The sequence below is a fragment of the Equus quagga genome, chromosome 6, assembly GCF_021613505.1.
Source record: "Equus quagga isolate Etosha38 chromosome 6, UCLA_HA_Equagga_1.0, whole genome shotgun sequence".
Lineage (NCBI taxonomy): Eukaryota > Metazoa > Chordata > Mammalia > Perissodactyla > Equidae > Equus > Equus quagga.
In genome coordinates, this window is record NC_060272.1 from 8414214 (window position 1) to 8436504 (window position 22291).

Genomic DNA, 22291 nt, shown 5'->3' on the forward strand with positions numbered 1-22291 from the left:
AATGATGATTTGTCACTGAGGCACCTGCCATGGTGGTTGATCGTTGTAAGCTTTTCTGGCTATTTAGGAACCAAGCCTTCTCAAAATTCTATTTTTCTTTTTAATCAAAGATCACATCAGAATTTCAAAAGAAATATTGAGCACCTGTTCATGTCCACCTCTCCGTGCCCTGAAGTCTGCCCCATTCCACTGCTACCTGATTCAGAGGTTAAGTATCAGCAAGCCCATTTACCCCTTAGAGATATAGCCACTCCCTCCACCACCATTTTCACCTTCATATTTGATTTTTTCCCCTCAACTTATTCCTTAACCTCTCATGGTGCGGAGCAGAGGGCGTTTTTCTTTTTTAATGGGGACCTCCTCTGAAACCTCAACAATATTCACTTTCATTTATTTTTTAATTGATGGCTTCCCATAAAAGTTCATTTGAAGAAATTCTTCTTCTTGAAAATGGTTTAAAAGCCATATCATGCTGATATCTGAGAAGTGGAAGAAGCATTTCATTTCAGAGCTTAAGAGAATTTAGAGACCACTGAAATCCAATAATTGCAACACCCTTAGAACAGTTGAGGAAACCGAGGCCAGATGCGTTAATGAAATTGACTGAGTTAACGGGTTTGGAACAGCTGAGTTGAGAACTCATTCAGTTGTTATTTCATTCTACCATTTGCTCCTCACAGTCATTCCTCAGTGATATTCTGTAGCTTTCATCATAGTGCTCTCTCTCTCATTATTTACGTATTTATTTATATTCTGAGATTATGGATATGGGAAACACCAGTGGTATTTTCTCTTTTCTCCAAGATATTCTCAATAGTCTTATTGGTGTTCATCTGTTCAACAACCATTGAATGAACATTTTCTGTCCTGGGCATCTTGGTAGGTCCTGGGGAGTGTGGGGTCATTACTACATTTGCTGCCTTTTGGAATCTTATGTATCTGAACTGAAAAATCACTCAAGATATGCAAAGATAATCCCATCCTACCCTATGTTGGTCTGTATTTGGTGCTGCTTTCCCAGAGAATGCTCAGCTCGAGAAATGAGGCGGAGTGTGGCTCCGTGTGGAGAAGCAGGTCTGCATAGACGTGGGAGGAGAAGAACCGGATTTTCTCCTTAAACATTAGCAAGTTTCAAGATGCCAAGAACACTCTTATTCACACTTATTACATCCCACTCCTCTGTTTAAGGATGGAAGGACTGTATCTGGGAATTATGCTGCTACTCCTGAGTTGATGAGCTAATAAGACCTATAAACCTTAGTTCATAAAGCATCTATATAGGCTTAAATTATGAGATTTAGAATAATTAAGTAGCTGGTCTCTGTGTGAAAATGATTTCCTAAGATGCTCATGATTTTCAACTCTGTCTGCTTGCTTCACCAGTATAGGAGAGGTGAGTAGGAGAAAAAAGATGGCTGAAGGGGTGGTAATGGCAGAAACTTTTAGGATGTTCATGAAGGGTCAAGTTTCACAATACTTCTTGAGGAAAGATGGGGTGCCCTTGCTGCTTGTGCAACACGAATGTTCATTTGATGTTGTTGGATGGACAATCACCAATAAGCTTATTGATAGTACTTTGGAGAAACGAGAAAATACTGATATATGTTTCGTCATATCCATAGTCTCAGAAAATAAATAAGTAAATAATAAAAGAGTGACAATGTTGTGATGAATAAAACAGAACATCACTGAGGAACGACTATAAGAACCAAATGGTAGAATGAAATAAGGACTGAACTAGTTGTCAACTTAGCTGTTCCAGTCTCGTTAACTCAGTCTTTGTGCCAAGCTGAGCATCAGCTCTGTGCTGAGGTCCTCTCCTAGAAACATCAGAACCCAGAGAACCTCAAGCTCAGTCCAGGGCTGCCACACTTAGCTTCCTAAGGGGAAACTGAGGAAAGCTCATCACTCTAAGGGAAAAGCGAGGAAGGCTCCTCACAGGAAGTAGCATTTGACCTAGATCTTAAAGAAAGTGAAAGATGAGTGTTGAAAGAGTATCTTTTTATCAACTTGTGCATTATTTGATGACTTTGTCAACTTTTTTTTTTAAGATTTTTAAAAAAATTTTTTCCTTTTTCTCCCCAAAGCCCCCCGGTACATAGTTGTACATTTTTAGTTGTGGGTCCTTCTAGTTGTGGCATGTGGGACGCCACCTCAGTGTGGCTTGATGAGCAGTGCCATGTCTGCACCCAGGATTTGAACCGACAAAACACTGGGCTGCCTGCAGCAGAGCGCGCAAACTTAACCACTCGGCCACAGGGCCGGCCCTTTATTAACTTTTATTGTACTGTAAAGTGCTGGTGGTGGGAACCAGATTGCAATAGTTTGAGGAGAAAGAGAAAAAGGAGGCAGAACCATCGTCTACTCCCTGAAGAAGTCACATCCTTTTGTGGGCACTCAGGGTGCTCCGTCCATGGACCTCCATCCACAGCACTGACAGTTGCAGGGTTGTGCATTAGACTGGGGCAATGTACACCGTTTGCCTTTCAGTGCATGCTCAGGGCTTTAGCAGGAGGTCTGGTGCATAGTATGTGCCCACTAAATGGGCCCTTAATAAAGAAATTGGGGGAGGCCACAAGGGGTAAAGGGACACTTGTATGGTGATGGATGGCAGCTAGACTTTTGGTGGTGAACACCATGCAGTCTACACAGAAGTTGAAATATAATCATGTACACCTGAAATTTATATAATGTTATAAACCAATGTGACCTCAATAAAGAAAATGAAATGAAATGAAAAAAAAAATCAAAACCCTTGCTCATGTTTCTGGCAGACCAAGCTAGATAAATTTTCAAAAATAAGCAAAGCTAATAAATTCCAACTTCCTGCATAGGAGGCCCCTCTACTTTTCATCTTTTGCTTATTTTCGGATTCCCAGGTTTCTGTATTGTACAGAAAGCTTTACTTTGGTATACTTAATTTTATTTGAATATGAACTTTACGCAATTTTACCCTTGAGGCATTTTAGATCTTATTACTATTGGATAATCTCAGACTGAATTCTGTTAGAGGGATTTTAAGCATCTGTCAATGGGACTTGAAGGTATAAGCGTGAGGGGTTTGAAGCTTAAACTTGTTTGGGTTTGGGATGTGACCTACATAGGCGAGGCCATTGCCCCTAACAGGTCTAGCTTTCCCAGTGAGTATAGTCTTTAATCCCTACATGGCCCTAATCACACCTCTCCCTGAATTGGTCCACAACACTCACCTCTCTCTGTTGGCTTCCCACTGGAGCTTGCCAGTGGACTCTGTTCCCGATCGCTCTCTATTTGCTATTGACTCTGACTAACCCTGTCTTCACTTTATCAAACCCTTCTTATTATCTTTCCATCTTTGATTTAAAAAAAAAAAAAATAAGAAACTGCCTGTTTGGGAGACCAAAACAGTTAAGCTAAGCTTAGCTTGAATTTTTTTGATCTATCTTAAGTTTATCCACATTGCATTAAATTCCCAGAAACTAGCAATGTTTACATTATTCAGAATTTTCATAAAACCTCTGCTCCTGCTTAGGGTTTTTCCTCCCCAAGATACATTTAATTTCACCCTAGTTTTTTGCTCTACTTGTCCTGTTTGATGTTATCTGCAGGAATCTCACGGGGTTTGGGGCTGTCGGGGTTGGTTCGCTGCCAAGGGTAAACTGCATGTTCTCTAGCTAGCTTCCTGGTAAGTAAGTGAAAATGTGACTTTTGAGTCAAAATGAAAAACAGGATAACATCCCTCCTCACAGCTTCACCTTCATGCAATTCCCCACGAACACGGTGTATGCCCATGTGAGCATTTCCACTTCAAGGCAGAGGCAACGTCTGTGGACACTTTCATGCTGAGTCAGCGAGAGGTCCCTGTGAAAAACAAAGCTCTTACCTAGAAAATGTAATGCAAAAATAAGCTACGATATGCAGGAAAAGCCTGAAATGCATTTCCGATACGGTTTTGTTAGAACTATAAGCCTGTTTCCTCACTTGCAAAGGCACAGAAAGAGAGATTGTTGAGTGTAGAGGTGGCACAAAAAGTGAGGATTACAGAAATAAAAACTGCAGCTGGAGCTTAAAAGGCTCGGGATTTCTCTGACCTGACCTCTGCATTTGTGTATTGCTCTGTAAACTGTGGCAGGCGCGGTCTTAGCCACAGCAGCATGGCATTCAGTTTCTTTGATTGGGGTATTTAATTGAGGGTGGGCTGTGGAGTAGGCTGTGAGGTGTGTTTTTCTATGCCTGGAGTTTATTTCAGTTGGGGCTCATGTTATCTGAAATGCCCCCTGCACATCAAAGCGTGTGTCAAGGCCTAATTCTTAGTGTGGCTGCTGTGGGGGAATGTGATTATCAGAGACAATGCAGTTTACTAAACAGCCACCTAGGGACTATCCACGTAACTGAAAATATAGATAAGACCTTTTCAATTTTTTAATATCCTTGCAAAGCAGCCAGTAGAGGAGAATCTAACAACCAACAAATATGCCTTGCATGCAAAAAGTTTGCCTGAGGAGAAATAATTTGAAAATAGCAGCAATTAGTTGTGCCTATAAATCAATAAATTGACAAGTGTTTCTAGAACCCCTCACATGTCCTTCCAACTATGCTACTATGGGAGTGTCATAAAAACTACAGACATCGCCTCAGTCCCCAGGGAGTTTACGATCAAATTTGAGATGAAACCTGCATGATACAGGCGGGTGCATCAGCATGGGCAAAATTCTGTGGCTCGTTTACTAAATGTTCTAGCATTTCAAAAGAAAGAGAGAACAAGTGAATAATGTATTTTATTATTGCAAAGCACTTTTATTTCAACATATTTCATATCAGCAACTAGTGTATAACAAGGAGCCAGGTGAGATGACATAAAATTAACATATGTCAACTGCTTCTCTATTTCCTCAAGGTAAGACATGCATCCCTCTTTTGGAAAGCTTCCAGAGAGCTGTCCTTAGTTAGCCCAACATCCTTGCTTTGGGATAACCAGGCCTTTGGCTTGACATAGCCACACACTTCTCCTTATTGTGCCAAATGCAAAGGCCGTTGGGGTGGAGGCGAGTGAGGAGAAAGAATTAATTTTTATAAGGAGCCCTTAGAAGAGGACCACTTTTTAGCATAGACCCAGGCGGCCCTAACCAAAGTCTGCAGACAGGAAAGGATTCAATTTCCAGGAAGGAGCTCCGAGGAGGAAGTCAGACTCAGACTCAGATAATGACCCCCTTTAGGCATAACTTAGGACTTAAGTATTGTGGGGAAGAATTGGCTTTTGCAGAGCCTGACACTGATGCTGGAAGCCGTTTGAGGACCCAGTCATTCTTGCTGTGTGTAGTTTGGGGAACAGAGGCTGGGCCTGTGTGTGTGGACTAAGAGAACAATGGACTTGACAGTCATATTTGCTTTCCTTCTCGAAGGCTTGTCAAGGGTGGTAAAAAATGTCTTATGTGTATTTTCAGTGGTAGTGTGGTTCCCTGAGGAGTGCTGGTTAATGCCCCTTGCCTCTTGATATTCATTTGCTCTCAGAAGATCCCTCTGAAGAATTAGGCATTTATACACGCATTTGTCTGTGCAACAGATTTCCAATAACATGAGCCCCAATTCAAATAAACACCAACCTTTAAAAAACACACTTCACAGCCTACTCTAGAGTTCCCTCAGTCAAATTGCTATAGCAGAGGAACCCAAACCCCACAGCTTCCATCATAACCACAAAGCATGCTGCCTGGTTTTCAGTGCAATTTGGGTAACCCAAATCTCCAAGGTCATTAAAATCTGGGCATCTTCTAACCCTTAATTGCATTTTTTATCTAATATACTTGCTTTTTGTGTTATCTCCACAACTCCAAATGTGAAGCTCCCCTCTGGCTTATGGTGAGTTCTGGACCAGCGGGGGCATCTCAAATCAGGACACTAAGAGCCATGGGACTGTTTAGTGCTGGTTCAACAGCAATGTCAAGTGGAAGCAATCAAAGCAACAATGATGGTGGACAGATCTGACTTTCCAATTCTCTCTCTTTGGCTAGTGTTTGGAAGCAGCACTGACCAGTTTGGAACTAAGTCACTCTCTTGAGTACTTGAGTTTGAAAGGCTATATCAAGGAGAGATTGGACTTCTTGTTAATAAGGGCGTTGAGATAGTAATTAGTTGAGAGGGGAAAAAGAAGAGTTGTAGCCATATATGTTCATCAAGCTGCTGAAGAGGGTCATGCTTGCTACATATGATGGTGCAACCTGAGCCTCACAATGAGATTTTTGATAATAGATGAGGAAGCTGAAGTTCAAAAATGGTTCTCATTTACTCAGTTTCACATGACTAGATGGTAATCGAGCAAAGGCTGAGAACAGAATCAGAATTCCTTCTTTGACTTCCAGCCTAGGGCACTTTCCAATCCTATAAGAAGGCTCTGTTGAGGTGGTCCAGACATCAATATCATTCATCAGAATATGAGGGATTGAGTACATAGGCGCATGTGTGTGTGTGTGTGTTGTGTGTGTGTACACATATATGAAATCATTCAATCAAAAATTTCTTTTTTTAAATATAAAAAATAAAGTCCAGAAGAGTAGAAATGAATTTGGCATGTTTGCTGGGCTCTATGGGTCCTAGTCCTAACTAGGTCAACCTTAGATAGTGTACTTAGATAAGTAATGTAAATTTTCAGGTCTTAATTTATAACTAAATAAATGAGTGCAATTATACAACCTCTGTGTCCCTTTCTGCTAAATTACGGAATCTCTTAATTTCTGTAGCTTTTAGGACTCCACCACTACCTTGTTATTGGAAAGTGAACTGAGCTGAATTTGTTGAAATGATACATGGAAGACTTTGAAATTCAGACAAAGACTTTGAGCAGAGCAATGATAAAAAGGAGGATTTTAGCTAGAAGATTAATCTGGTAAGAATATGCTCCGATAAATGGCTATATCTGAATCATCACATATTGCATAAAGCAAAAGCTATTTTAGGAAGTGAACTTTAAAGTTAGTTATAAAGATTGGAAATCTGGTGCTTCAGGAATTTATATAGTTTCAACTTCTACAAAAACCCGGAGTTTGGACTGGTGAGATTAATTACAAGGAAAGTCCTTATTACCCAACAGACTGGACTAAGGTGAAGACGAAATGTATGGTGAGAAATACTCAGAGTTGAATGAAGAATCACTGAAATGACGTTAAAGGGAAAAATCAGAAATTTAGATCAGTGGAAGGAGCCAGGGAATGATCTTGCAGAGCTGGGTCAAGGAAAGAGGAAAATTATGTTAATAGGATGTTGGAGGTATTGGGCACCAAGTGCAGATGGCCGGAGAATCATAAAGAATGTGGGTTTCAAGGCAGAGCCCAATGGCAGGCCAAGAGAAAACGGAGTTGAGTTAGATTTCAGTTACCTATTTCATGTATATTCTACAGGACAGCCTAGCATCTTAGTCCTAAGCTCTAAAAATGAGTCGTGGTAGTATTCTGAGGCTGACACCCTCCTTCTGCCACACGCACACAAGGAACGGAAGTAGTATTTTCAAAGACCATTAACAATTTCATCTTCACCTTGGTTGTGAGGTGGTTACAGCATCTGGGAAACATTATGGATCCCACAAAAAACACTTATACTCATAAAAATCATTACTGTATTTATTCTCTATAATCCCTGTCTCATATGTCTCTTCTCTTAACTTTGAAAAGAGAAACAGGACTGTTGATTCTCTTCCTCCTATCCGCTTTAAATGGTGGTCAACTTCTTTGAGTCTTTGTAATACAGGACTGATTCAAAGAGAGGAAGAATGATCTAGAAGGCTTCCTAATTGGTGAGTCACTAAGTCCCAAGCTTTCTCCTTATCAAAGATAGTAATACTATCAGTCTGAATGTCTGCTTTGTAAAAAAAAGTGCATAAAATAATGATTTGGAGTTTTTTCTTTTCTTTTAAAGTAGGCTATTTGAGAATCTCTGTTCCCTGGATGGTGTGTGGTGGCGGCCAGATGAGTATCATAATGAATCAAACACACAGCTGAATGCTGATAACACATACTAGTTGATAATCCTCGTTCTAAGTATCTTATTGTTTAAAAACATTGATGGCCAAATACAATAAGTATTGAAATGTACAAAAATTGATACTAATTCTGCAAATTTGCCTCAAGATGAATTGATCAACAGGTCAATGATTTGTACTCATCCAATCCAAATTCTTATATAGCATCTCAGGGTCTCTCCAGCTCTTCAAAAACAAATGTTGAAAAGGGAAAAAAGAGTGATGATTATATCCAAATCGTCTTTCCATTTGGTGAGAATAAAGACTTTCCATGTCCTTAATGTACTATTTTTAGAAAAGAGCTTATAAAGAGCAGCTTGAAAACTTCATCCCCTAATTTAGAAACAACACATAGAAACTATAAAAATATACCCATTTTTTTTTTCAGAAAAAGCCTTACAAGCATCAGTTTATGAAAACATATTTGATGTTATAATTATAGTTAAACTCAAGTGTACTATTTAAAATGCATGCATGTGCATGCATTCAGTATTCAAACCAAAAATGATACAATATGTAATTTTGTATTTACTTGATGAAAAACACATTTTTTATATAATTATTTAACAGTAAATGGAAGCATGTGTAGCCTTATTGGACGGAAAAAGATGAAATTTGTCTTTAAATGTTGTGAATATTACTAGATGGTACTTAAATGTTGTAGTATAATATTGAATAATTTACTGACCTATTTTCAAGTTAATACTGTGTGTTTTGTCACATACTATATCAAAGTTGTGAAATTATCTTTTTTTAATTACTAAAGATGGTTAAAAGATCATTCTGTTAAAGGTTCAAGAGTAAACCTTTCACAGATCAAAATAAATTTGTGGAATTCAGATGAAAACAACTCTTGAGACATGGTAAAATAAATAAATATAAGAAGATAGAGCTTCCAATGAATAATAATGTTTGCTATGTAGTACCTAGACTTTGGTTAATGGAGTAAAAAGCTAGATAAATTGAATTGAAATTGCTACTACAGAAACCTCCCAGGAAACCAGAAGTAACTTATTTACAAAGATGCATAGGGGGATAAGTCTAAATTGTTTGCTCTTCTTAATTTGGGAGGGATTTGGCTCAGGAAAGTTGCCCACCCCCAAGTAATCTGCAGAAGTCTTTCCTCCGTGGACTTATACCACACAGTCTTTCAATGAATTCCAACCAATGTGCTTGAGCTTTCGCTAAATGCCGAGCATGGTGCTGGTGTAGTGGAGAATAACATGATAAAAAACAAAAACATTCCCTGTCCTCAGAGAGTCTAGGTTCTACCGTGAATTGATGCCCCTTATCCATATCAAAGGCAGAATGATTTTCATTCATTCATCCCACAAACACTCGGGACCGTCATGGCCTGGTCATTGTGCTTGGCACAGCCATGGAAGTGAAGGTAAGGTAAGGACAATAGTAATGGCAACAGAACTGCAGGGGCTCCTACCCTTTGTCTAGTCCTCGCTGCATGTCAGGCCTGGTGCTAAGTGCCTTACGTACCTACATCCATTGCTTCATTTCATCCTATGAGGCAAGTGTTTGTAGCATCCCCATCTTTGAGATGAGGAAACCAAACAATACAGTCCCTGTTTTCACAAAATATTTAGCCCAGTGGTTAAGCCAGAAAATCAATAATAATTAATAATAGGATGTGAAACATAGAGTGGGATGAGAGTTATCTCAGGAGCATGTCATGTAGGCCATATAAAGATTCTGTCAAAATACCATAAGCCTACCAAAGGAGGGTGACACATTTAAATTATTAGTTTATTTATGACTGAAACACATATTTTTGGCATATCAAAAGACTAAAAATATATTTCTAATGATCAATTCTGAGGGCTTTAGTCTATCATATTGGGAGGGATTTGTGTTTTAATTCAAGAAAAACTTTTTACCCAACAAAATATGAGCATTGGTCTAAGTGTCAATGACTTCAGGTAGTAGAAACCAGAATCTCATTTTCTTTTTAATAGATACAATCACAAGAAGAAGAAAATGCATGTAATAAAAGATTCCACATGAAATGGTTTCAGTGATTTATCTTGGTAACCCATCACCTAGAGACACTGGATATTACAATGAGGTAGGATATTACAGAACCTAATGCCATGCTCGGTGCAGAGCAGACACTCAGCTGGGACTTGTGCTGTTACCTGCATTAGTCAGCTTGGGCCACCGTACGAGAAGACCGCAGGCTGCAGGCCTTAAACAACAGAATTCATTCTCTCACAATTCCAGAGCTGGATGTCTGAGATCAAGGTGTCAGTAGGGTTGGTTTCTCCTGAGGTCTGTCTCCTAGGCTTGCAGAAGGCCACCTTTTCGTCTCTGTGTCTTCATGTGGCTTTTTCTCTGTGCTCATGCATCTCCAGTGTCTTTGTGTCCAAATTTCTTTTACTTGTGAGGACACCAGTCAGACTGGATTAGGGCCCCACCCTTATAACCTCACTTAACCTACGTCCATAAGGCTCTATCTCCCAGTATAGTCCCACTGGACCTAGGGCTTCAGGGTATGAATTTTGGGGGCACAATTCAGTCCATAACATCACCCCCTTTCCTGCTCAATAGTTAGCTTTCCCTGGTTGATTTTGTAGCTTCCTTTAGAGGCTGAGGCTTCATCCAGTCATTCTTTTATTCATTCTATAGTGGAACATTGTCTCCTGTATGCCAGACAACGTGCTAGGCTCAGGGAAACACAGCTGTACAGAGCCCACCTTACCTCTGGAAACCCACAGGACAGAGGGAAGAGCTCACCGAGGCCACCTGGACAGCCTGGAGGAGCAGCAAAAGCTGGGGGAGCCCAGGCCAACGCTGGGTCCTGGGGATGGGAATGAGCCAGGTCATAGATGGTGTGCCGGAGGCAGGCGCACAACCTGAGAGCCTCCTTCTAGGGCGAGTGTGGCACGGTGTGATCCTGGAACTGCCGGCTTGGCATCGGTGGAGGGACCATGGAGTGATGGGGAGAGGTGACCCTGAAGAGGTAATAGTGGCTGCCATCACTGTGCTCCTTTCAGGCCATTGTGAGATGTCCACTACTGAAGTGATTTTCAGGGAGAACCCTTTGGAAACTGACTTTTACGAATGGTTTCGACTAACATAAAGCAAGGAATCTGATGTAGAGAGTGAAGCAGAGGAAGTTATCACATGAAAGGAAAGGAAAAAGGGTAATAGGACTTGTTAGGAGTTACAGATGGTGAACAGGTGGTTACTGTTGCCTTCTTCTCCCTGTGCGTTGAGGAACATCATTGGACTACAGTCACCGAAAGTGCAGTTGCCTTCCCAGAAAGAGACCAGAGTAAGAGATGCCTGCTTCCACGGTCCCATCGTGGTGTGCTCAGGATTCCTTCTAGATAATACTGCAACATTGCTTTCTTTGTACCCCTGGATTAAGCAGATGCTCACTTGTGAAAAAGTATTTTAGACGGGAAATTGTATGAGAGAAGTAGTTTTTAAGATGTCTTTACATAAAATCCCCACAGAGAAAACTGAAGAGACTGCCTTGGGAAAGCATGATGATCAAAACTAAACAAGACAGAAGCGCGCTTTGTGGCACGTGCACCCCTGGAGTATTTCTGGGATCTGCTCTGGGCCCCGACAGGGATTTCCTGAGCCATCTGCACCCTGCTGTGGGAGGGCCGAGGCCAAGACCAAGTCTACACTGTCCTAAGCCTTTTGAGGAGAGGCAGGATATCGAGGCATCACATTGTGACTGATTTGAACAAGACATAATACACTTTCATAACATGCAGGATTACCCTTTCTGAAACTGGATACAGTATAATTTAGAAATTTCAATACCCACATTGTTTTGTCCATTTTATAGCTAAAGACATGAAAACCATAGCTCGCAAGTAACCAATTTAGAGATTTTAACAACTAAAAAGAGAATAGACATTTTCAACACCATACAAAGATTTATGGTCCTTACTGATTACTCAGATAAGAAAATGCTCTCAAATATGAAAACTGGGTAATTTGGAATTCATTCTTTTCAATGCCTCAGGCCGTATTTTCAAGGTTCCCATCAGAAACATATACCTGTTCCTTTTGTATTCTCTAAAAATTACAGAGCTACGGATTGAGAAAATCAAGTGCTTATTTTCGCTATTTCTGTCATTTGATCCTGTCTGAGAATGAATAATTGATTTCTAATAATATTTTAGCAAAAATCAACGATTATATACACTATTAAGCTTTTTATTATAATGAACATAGAAGTTACTTAAAAATCAATAAAGAAATAAAACTTGCCTCGAAAATTAGTTTTGCTTTAAGCTTGATTGATGAATGAAAACCCTGCCTCGTTGTAAAATTTGAAAATATTAAAATGCTATTTTCTTTCTCAAATTGATTGAAAGCGTGAGCTGAAGAGTTACAGCAACAGAAAACAGTACTCATGACTTTTATAGAAACACAGCACCTGAAACTGTGGATTATGTTTTTGATTATTAACTTGTGCTTTTGCTTTTGTGGGGACCTGGAATTGGCCACCCCAAGATATGTCTCTTTGGCATGAGGATTATTTGAGGCTGATTGCTTTTGATAAACTGGGACGGGGAAGGAGGCTCTGAGGAGTGGAACTTGCCCTTTGTTAGGACACGTTTACATTGGTAAGGTAAATCTCTATCTGTAAAAGGTGCCTCCCTCTCTGTACCAGGAAGAAGAAAGGAGATGACCTTCTCTCTAGAAACTCTTAATCAATACCAAAGGCAAGGACTTAAATCTGCATTTTATCGTGCTTGTCTGGTACCCTCCTGTAACTGACTTCCCTCCCCCTCCCAACGTTGGCATCTCCTTAAACATTAAGCATCTTTCTTTAGGCTGGGAACCGATTGCGGCACTCATCTGTGACCCCCCCCACCCAGCCTGAGGCAACACACCTGCCACCCCACAGCGTTCACTGGGACAGCAGACCTATCTGTCGTTTCCATCGAGTTCTGTGCTGACAGAGCAGCCTCGTGACTATTGTAAAAGGGACATTTCAATCACATGTGAAACACCCTGTTTGGGGGTATATAACCACTCTGTGCACCCCACTTCTTCGGTGCCCTTTCTTCCTTCGGGAAGAAAGGCCCCAGGCCATGGTTCCTCATAAAGCTTTGTTTAATTTTCTCTTGCTATTCTGTCTCATGTGAATTTAATTCGTTCTCCAGCCAGACGAACCCCCATTTGGGAAGAGGAAATGTCTTCCTCCCCTACACTTTCATCTATAATAAGGTTAAAAAGAATATAATTGTGTATTCTGTTGGTCTAAATGAGGGTTTCTGAACCTTGGTGTTATTGACATTTTGACCCAGGTAATTCTTTGTTGTGGGGGGCTGTGCTGTGCATTGTAGGATGTTTAGCAGCATCTCTGGTCTCTACTCACTGGATGCTAGTAGCACCCCCTTCCCAGTTTTGACAACCAACAGTGTCTCCAGACATTTGCCAAGTGTCCCCTGGGAAGGGGAAGCAAAATCGCCCTGGGTTGAGAACCACTGCTCTGAGTGGGAAAATAATTACATTTAGATAACTAGTACCTTCCCATCATTCTTTCTAAACATTAAAAACTCAAAGCTGTAGCATAGACAAAAATTGCATCTCAATTGGCCAAGAGCACCACAATGTATAGACTCATTTGCCTGAAGATCTAGTTGTATCGCTTCAGGCTCCCTTTCCCAGGCCCAGAACTTTCTCTCTCTGTCAGTACAAAACAATACAGACAGAGCCACAACTTGTTGTTCCAGATCTTATTAATCCCTGAGCTGTTTAAATTTAAAGCTACTTTCTGACATAAAAATCCTTTGTAAGGCTGTGCTCCCTGAATTTCCTCTGACACTTCAGAGTGACATTCAGATACTTGGATTGAAGGAACTCCCATGTTCTTATTTAATCTTGTTATTTGTTTCACAGGCATTTTCCCCCTCTTACTTGGGATGTTGTTTCCTACAAATTATTCTGTCATTGTTCTGCCAAAAGCATCACCCAAAAGGGATTTTCCTGGCAAACCAATATCAAGACATAGACAAGATTATCATAATTTGAGAGTTGGCATCTTCACTGCCTCAGGGGGTCTTTGTGTTAAATCTCTTTGTTTTTTTGAGTGAAACCAGCATGGAGTGGAGGTGAGAAATGCGTTAGTCATTGGGATCCCCATAAAGTGCTGGCCTGTGGGTGTGTCACACCAAGTTATGCGTCTGAAGGTGGATTTAAAGCAAATATTGGCGTCTCAGGCTTAGACAAATTTAGTTTAGGTAGCTTTACATGTTGGTGAGAAAGCAGTGCACTGAGTAATTCAAAAATAGTTCAGAAAAAAGATGCATTCAAGGAAAAAAAGAAAAGCCATGCAAGAAAGACAATATCAGTCCAGGGATATGCCATTCAAAACATAGAAATAATACAATCATCTCCTATGAGGAAATGAAATTCACTTCACAAGTTCAGGTGAACTAAATACAAGAAAGTGAGTTATCACTCACTCCCTGGAGGAATTGAAGAATGGTGCCTGACAAAATTTTTTCAGAATTTGACATTTTGGCCAACAAAGAAATTCAGGTGCCTTTTTAAATTAAAAGGAAGAGAGAACTGTAGGCACCTGAGTGTTTGCTACATGAGAAGACCATGGAAAATAGGAAATAAAGAACATTTCCCTGCTGAAAACCGATCTGCAAAGAACAAGGCTGTCTATGTAAGGAGATTAATGTAGGGGCTCAGAGCATGGAGAAAAGCTATGGAAGATCCCCAAAGATCTGTCAGAGTTACTTAAAAAAACATCGTGGATCACAGAAGTCTGCAGTGTGTGATGGAACAGGAAAACAAGACACACACAAAATCCTCTTCCAAGACCTGATCACTCCACTACTGTGCATGTCATATCCATGCTCTTAACTGTGTAGTAGTCATTGCATAGCAGAATCCTGAAGACGTAGAAAATGAGATTACACCTATTCCAGAATGCCAAGAATAGCGCCAAGTTGCCTACACCCCTACAACCTACTAAAGACAAAATGATCCCCAATAATGGCTCAGGAATCAAGCTTTAGTGGTTGTACAAAATAAATGTACAAAGAAAAAAATTGTACTTGCTGATGCATGAGAGCTGTGATGGTGTGTGTACATGCACACATGTGTGAGTGTGTCTGTGGGGAGAAGGCTGGAGATGGTGAAGTTAACTGGTAATGTTAAGCTTTAGATGGTACAACAAACCCAGATTAGACTGAAAGTTTTCAATGAGTTACTAAGAAAACATGAAAGAGTTATATTGATGAATAGAACTCACAATTTCTCTCAACAGTAGCAATTTGCAGTTTTCCTTCTAAATGAGAAAGAAAGAAAAAAAGACAGCTTTTATTAGCTGGGAGAAATAATTATCGTACTTCAAGCAATTCTAATGCGGTACTGAAAAACAGTATTAAAAGAGGGTGTGACAAACAACTTAGATGAACTCTTCCCTCTGTGGCACAATGCCAGGGACGTGGGCGCTGCAGTCTTTGTTACAGTGAAGTATAATGAGTTCCGCTAACTTATTCCAGGTCAAAATGGAGACAGGGAGAACATGGCCTTGACTGCTTCTTGTGCCCTACTCATTTGTGGGAGAATGATTATATTGCAGCTACAACGATGACAAAATGTGTTGGGGGGAGTTTTACCAGAGATGAATAAATCTCACTTTGGATTGCCTAGCTGATATTTTTCACTATTGAATATGAATCTGGCTGTTTTTAGGGCAACAGAACTTTAGCAGTCCAAACAAGGGGCTTCTAGGCATAAACGGGGTCTCTACCCAAACACTGACAGCGACCAATGGCTCACTTACCTCAGGGTATGGAAAAGTGGGGAACACAGTTGGTCTTGGGTCATTCTCCTGACACCTTTTAAATAGGGCTGAGTCTAGTGACAACAAAGGACAACTGCTAGGAGTGACCACAGACTTACTCAGTGATAAACGATAATGGCAAACTTATGGATGCAATTTTCTCCTGTTTTATTATCCTAGAGGTGGGGACAGAATTACTTACAGTTCCCTACTTCGAAAAAAATTGTGTCTGGAAAGATTAAACAAGAAGTCGTCCATTTGATGCTTTCTCTAGTTAATGCTCTACACAAGTCACAGGCGAGGCTTGGCATTCCCCAAGGAGTGCTAAAAAAGGCAGTGCTTAGAGGATTCCTGCTCTCCTTGAAAAGAAAAAATGTCTATGTCAAATGAATTGGAAAAATAATACCAAGACATGACTTGGAGTGTTTTGCATGACTCTTAGCATGGTCTTTTAGAAGAAATTATAGGTGAAGCCTACATTCCTACATATGAACACCTACAGCTGGCCTTCCTCCCAGTTGCTCCAGACAGGTCCCCACCCTCCTCGCACCCCTTGGCATTCACTAAAACCTGGAAAACATTTCAGCAGGTGCACCCTCGATGACCTGGCTGCATAGGGTCATCATCCCTCTCCAGGGGCCAAAGCAAGAGGGCATCTTGACCTCTTGGCAGGATTTCATAGGTTTACCTCCCCTTTTGGGAATGATTTCTTTTTCGTACCTTCTGTGACAAGTCTCCTTGATTTTCCTCCTATCTCTCCGAAATTCCCTCCTTCACTTCATTTGCTGTCTCATTTTCCACTGCTCATACCGTCAATATCCATATTGCCTGGCAGCTCATCTTGGTTTTCTTCTCTCATCGCTTTACCCATGTTCCTGAGTGAAGCTCATTCACACCTATGGCTTCAACTGTCATGCATGTGGGTGACTTTCTGGTCTGGGTCTCTATGGTCTCTTTATTTGAATGTCCTGAGGGCGCCTCCAGCTTGGCGTCTCCGCAACTGAACTCATCCTCTGCATTTCCACATCTGCTGCTGCTTTTCTGAGACTCGTATTTCCTGCAGAAACCTCAGCCACGCTGGATATTCTCCTCTTACTCTTCCGTTTCAGCTAACCACTCTCTTTAGGTCCTGTGGGCCTAACGTTTTAGTGTCCATTGGATTTATCGGTTCCTCTCCGCTCCTACTTAGTTTTCCCTAGGTCCTCATCACTTCTTGTATTGATGACTGCAATATTCCCTTCTTAACATTTCTAAGACTTTCTTCCTAATCCCTCCCTAATTAAAAAGAAATTCCAGAGAGATAACTTGAGATATAACTAGAGACTATCTGAAGTGATCCCCAGTAAAAGTAAAAATATTTGTTCAATATTCAGTCTTAAAAACCTATGTGCATTATGCATTCTTTTCTATGCTATACCTTCTAGCGATGTTAGACATAGTGTTGTAAACTACACATCCCTGAGTAAACCTGAACACTCTGTGAAGATGCTCCAGATGGCCCCAAGGGTTTGTTACTCTCAGCCCACTAATGACAAGCCTTGATCAGAAACAAAGTCCAACAGATTTTCCTGCCTGAACTCTCTTCTCCCATCATTTTGTTCATATTTCTGCTATGGAGGTTTTCAAAAACGCAGATCTGGGCCAGCCCAGGGGTGTAGTGGTTAAGTTTATATGCTCCACTTCAGCAGCCTCAGGTTCACAGGTTCAGATCCCGGGCACGGATCCATACACCACGTATCAAGCCATGCTGTGGCAGTGTCCCACATACAAAATAGAGGAAGACTGGAACAGATGTTAGCTCAGGGCTAATCTCCTCACCAAGGAAAAAAAGTGCAGATCTGATCTTTATTAAATATTTCTGATTGGAAGCATTAATGGCTTCCAATAGTTCTCAAAACATGCTCTGATTCCCTAGCTCTTCCTAGCCTAACATTTCCACCATTCTATCACATTCCTCATTCACTTAGGCTTACTGAAGAACTTTTGTTTTTCTGTATCATACAACTTCAGGCCTCATGCCTATGTTGTTCTCTCAACGTGGACTATTTTGTTCCCCCAATTCTTTTCCCTTCTAATTTCTGCTCATCATTCAGTATTATCTAAAGTGTCACTCCCACAGAAACTTCTCTATTATTCTTTATGGATGGAATATTTGCATTTTACTTGTTTGATTAAACTTGTTCTGTCCCTGTTTTACTGTAAGCTTATTGGGTCTTAAGGAGCCACATTTTATTAGATTTTCTATTGGAGTTTTCGAAAGATAATGGATGCTCAATATATATTTTTCAAAGAAAGAAGAAAGGAAAGAAGGAGAAAGAGAGAGAAAGGGAGGGAGACAGTGAGGAAGAGAGAAATCTCGATCATTTGCCTCTTCTTTCCCAGGCCCAGTCATCCATCTCACCTGCAGTTAGAAGGCATGTCTGCCCTTGAAATTAATTAGCTAATTAATTTACACAATGCTTTACTGAACACTTATCTTAAGCCAGGCATCGTGCTTTGTGATAAAGATAAATAAGATACTCTGTGCTCAGAAGTGGCTCACCACCTCCTTCCAGTGTGATGTCGGGCAAATTAATAACCTCCTCTGTGTCTCAGTCCCTTATCTTTAAAGATTTTTTATTTTTTCCTTTTTCTCCCCAAAGCCCCCCCGGTACATAGTTGTGTATTCTTCGTTGTGGGTTCTTCTAGTTGTGGCATGTGGGATGCTGCCTCAGCGTGGTCTGATGAGCAGTGCCATGTCCGCGCCCAGGATTCGAACTAACGAAACACCGGGCCGCCTGCAGCGGAGCGCGCGAACTTAATCACTCGGCCACGGGGCCAGCCCTCAGTCCCTTATCTTTAAATAGGGGATAATAATAATATCTTCCAAAGAGGGTTGTCACAAGGATTAAGCACAAGTAAATGCTTATTGACATGTCTCAGGACAAGTGCCCCCCAAATAATTCTCTCCCTCTCTCAACTCTGTATCAGTCTTTTATTCCAGACTTCCAGACTTGTGAGAGTATGCAAAGGAGCTGGGGGTGGGGAGGAGGTTAGAGAAATCCATGTCCTCCCTTGCAATGGCTCCTAGTGTGTTTCAAAAGCCAGCCTCACCTGGATATAAATCCCTCTCTGCCACTCGCTGAGAATGAGATTTGGGACAAGTTACTTAAGATTTCTATGTTTAAGTTTACTTGCCTGTAATATGGGGACAATAATAATATTTATCTCACTGGGTTTTTCAGAAGATTAATAAGTTAGTACTGGCATTAACGTTAACAAGAGTATAGGGACACTGTGAGCACGTAATAAGACTTAGCTGTTATCGCCCGTCTAACTTGCTTCTCTCTTCTCACCCGATTTGCCTCACTGTTTCTTTTTAACCATCTTTCCCTTTTTTTCATTCTGATCCTTGTGGCAGCAGCCCTACCCCTTCTCCTGGGTCACTGTTTTGCATTTTCAGTGTCAATTTATGAGTCCATTTATTTAATTTATTTCTCTAAATTGTGTCATGGGGGTCATAATGAAGAAGCACTGTGAAGAGAACTGAATTTTATTGGTTGTTATTATTACCTGTGACTCATTCAATGGTTAGTAGCTGCGATGTATGTGGTCATCATTATAACACTTCTACAGTAAAACTTCTGGATCAAAGAGCTTTTCTCCAAAGGCAGGGTCTCAGCCTGTCCCTTTCTTTTGGAGATCTGGAGGCCATGTTAGAAGTGCTGTGTGCTAAGTGGTATAATAGAGGGATTATGAGGCATGGCGTTGGGGCAGAGGACAGAGAGAGCAACTGCCTATGAGGTCAGGGAGGCTCCAAAGAGGAAGTGACCTTTGCCCTGGGCCTCCATTAGAACCTGTTGGAAAAGCATTTACAATGCTGATTCGTGTTGATAAAATTAAAGGAATAGGAAAAAGCAGAGAACTCCCAGGCTGAGTCAGATGTTGATCACTTGTGCTTATGAAGAAATCCAGAGAACTTGTGTCAAAGGTTCACTGGCGATGACTCAAATGGGTGTGATTCCAGAAAAAGATAATCTCATTAGATCAGCAGTTCCCAGACTCTTAGAATGCAAGGATGCCTTTTTAAGGCCTTTTTTCCCCTAGAATTTTCCATATAACAGGAAGTACCCTTTTAGAATTGACTGACTAAATATATGGTGAAGAACAAGAATTACCATAAATTTAATATCAATTATATGTAGTTTTCCATTTTGTTCAGTGAAAATTCGCATTTTGGTGAGCATAACTTTGAAGAGTAGTAGCACCGATGTGTGCCAAGCTTATGATGTTTTTTCGATCCATATGGATTCTTGGACCTCTTGCAATAGCTTCAAAGACCCCTGCGGTCCCTCTCCTACACTTCAGGATCCATTGTTCTAGATTTTAATTAGACACTTTCCATCAGGGATTTGTTAAAGAAATTTACAAGCTACAAGAATTTTAGTACTATTTTAGTAGTATGAAACATTACTAATTTTACAGGCAATTTACTTATTTGTTTTACAATTTATGGAAATGACTATGACCAATTAGCTGGTAACTAGAATTAGAATGATAATTAATTTGATAAATTAGAATTAGAAACAGGCATCATTTGCAATTGTTTCAAGAGCTATCAGTGCTATTTGTCCCCACTAATGGTTATGGTTCTATAAATCAAGAGCAAATCCCCTGCCATCTTCTGAATTTTCTTGTCTCCTGCAACAAGGTAAGCACAGATGGTAGATGACACGTGAGGCGAATTGCTCGGTGGGTCAGCTGCCTGAGTGATCTGTTAGGTGTGGGGATGTACAAATCAAACAGTACATTTCCGGAATGTCTGAAAATGTGGGCCACATGTGGCCAATGAGATATTTTTGAAAGCTGACTGCTGGATATGCTGATCTAGCCAAAAAATCAAGGTCTGTGGGTGGGGTTGGAGGTGGGACAGAGAAAGATTTTACAACTTAGAGAAATTGACCACTCTCAGAGGAAAGTTACATTCAAGCCTTAAACTGTGCCTGTGGGTCCTGTGCTTTGTTCTGCTCATCTCTGCACCTCCTGGGCCGCCCAGGAAGTTGGCTAGCCACTCAGCCTGATCAAGCCCAGCTCTCCAGAAGCAGGGCTGAAGCAGAAATGAATCATTGTCAGGGAGCGTCTCAGGGAACGGGGTGAAAGTGCAGTGTGACAATGCGGATCCTTGCATTTCTTATCAGTCTAGGCTCACCAGTGGTGAAATATGATGGGAAGAACATGTGTCCTGCTGTCATCGAGAGTGAGTTCATGATCAACTTTTATGATTTATTAGCTTTGTGATCTGGGGCTATTACAGTGTGTTTCTGAGCTTCCATTTCCTCATCTATAAAATACACCTAGCCAGCACTTGTGGTCTAGCGGTTATGATTAGGTGCCCTCACAGCCTGGCCTGGGTTGTTTCCAGGTCAGGGAACCACACCATCTGTCTGTGGGTTGTCATACTGTGGCAGCTGCATGTTGCTGTGATGCTGAAAGCTATGCCACCTGTATCAGGGTCCCCCACGGTGGACAGGTTTCAGCGGAGCTTCCAGCCTAGACAGACTACCCACTTCTGAAAAAGCTGGCCATGAAAACCATATGAATAGCCCTGGAGCATTGTCTGGTAGACGCTCAAATGTGAGAGGATGGTGCAGAAAGACATCGCAGGGTTCCGCTCCTCTGCTGTACGTAGAGTCTCTAGGAGTTGCAATGGACTTGGACAGCACTAACAACAACAAAAAGTAGACTCATTGCCTCTTCATAGGATTGTGTGTGGGTTAGACATGATCATGTATACCAAGTGCCAGCGAGTGCCACCTGGAGCTGGATTCGAAAGAGTCGAAAACTGTTAGTACTTTCTTCTGAAGCTTTCTGAGTCGTTTGCATGTTACTGCGCAGTTATTTCCATCTGAACCACTCTTAGGCTTCCCTGGGTGGTGAAGGACTGCAGAGAAACCAGAGATCTGCCAAGGGAAGGCTGCGTCCACCCTGACCTCCCTCTGGGCTCAGCTGCTCTAAAATCCCTCAGACGGTGCGCGTATTCCTAATGCAAAGTCATCCTCCAGTCCTAGATGTGGGCCTCTCATCTTCCCTGAATTCCCTCCTTTGAAATAACCTCCACCTTTTTCACACCATCACCCAGTATATGCTGAGGAGTGGCGAATCCGAAAATGTTAACTTCGTTGACAGGTTCAAGGGGGGAGTGTCACTAAAAGACTGTGAACTCCATGGGCTCTGCCCACAGGCCACAGACAGCTTTCAGCGTGATGGTTAAGCAAGGGTCTGGGGCAAGACTTCTTGGATTGGATTTTAGCTCCACTGCCTGCTAGATGTGTGACCTTGTGCAAAGAACTTGTGCAAACAACTTAATCCTTCTTTGCCTGGGCTCCCTCATCTGAAAAAAGAGGATAATTATACTATCAACTTCATAGAGTTTTCATAAGAATCAAATGAAATCATAGATATAAAGGGCTTGGAACAGAGCTCAATTAACGTAAGGTGTTGGTATTATCAATGGAATTGGTATGGTTTAAGAGCTC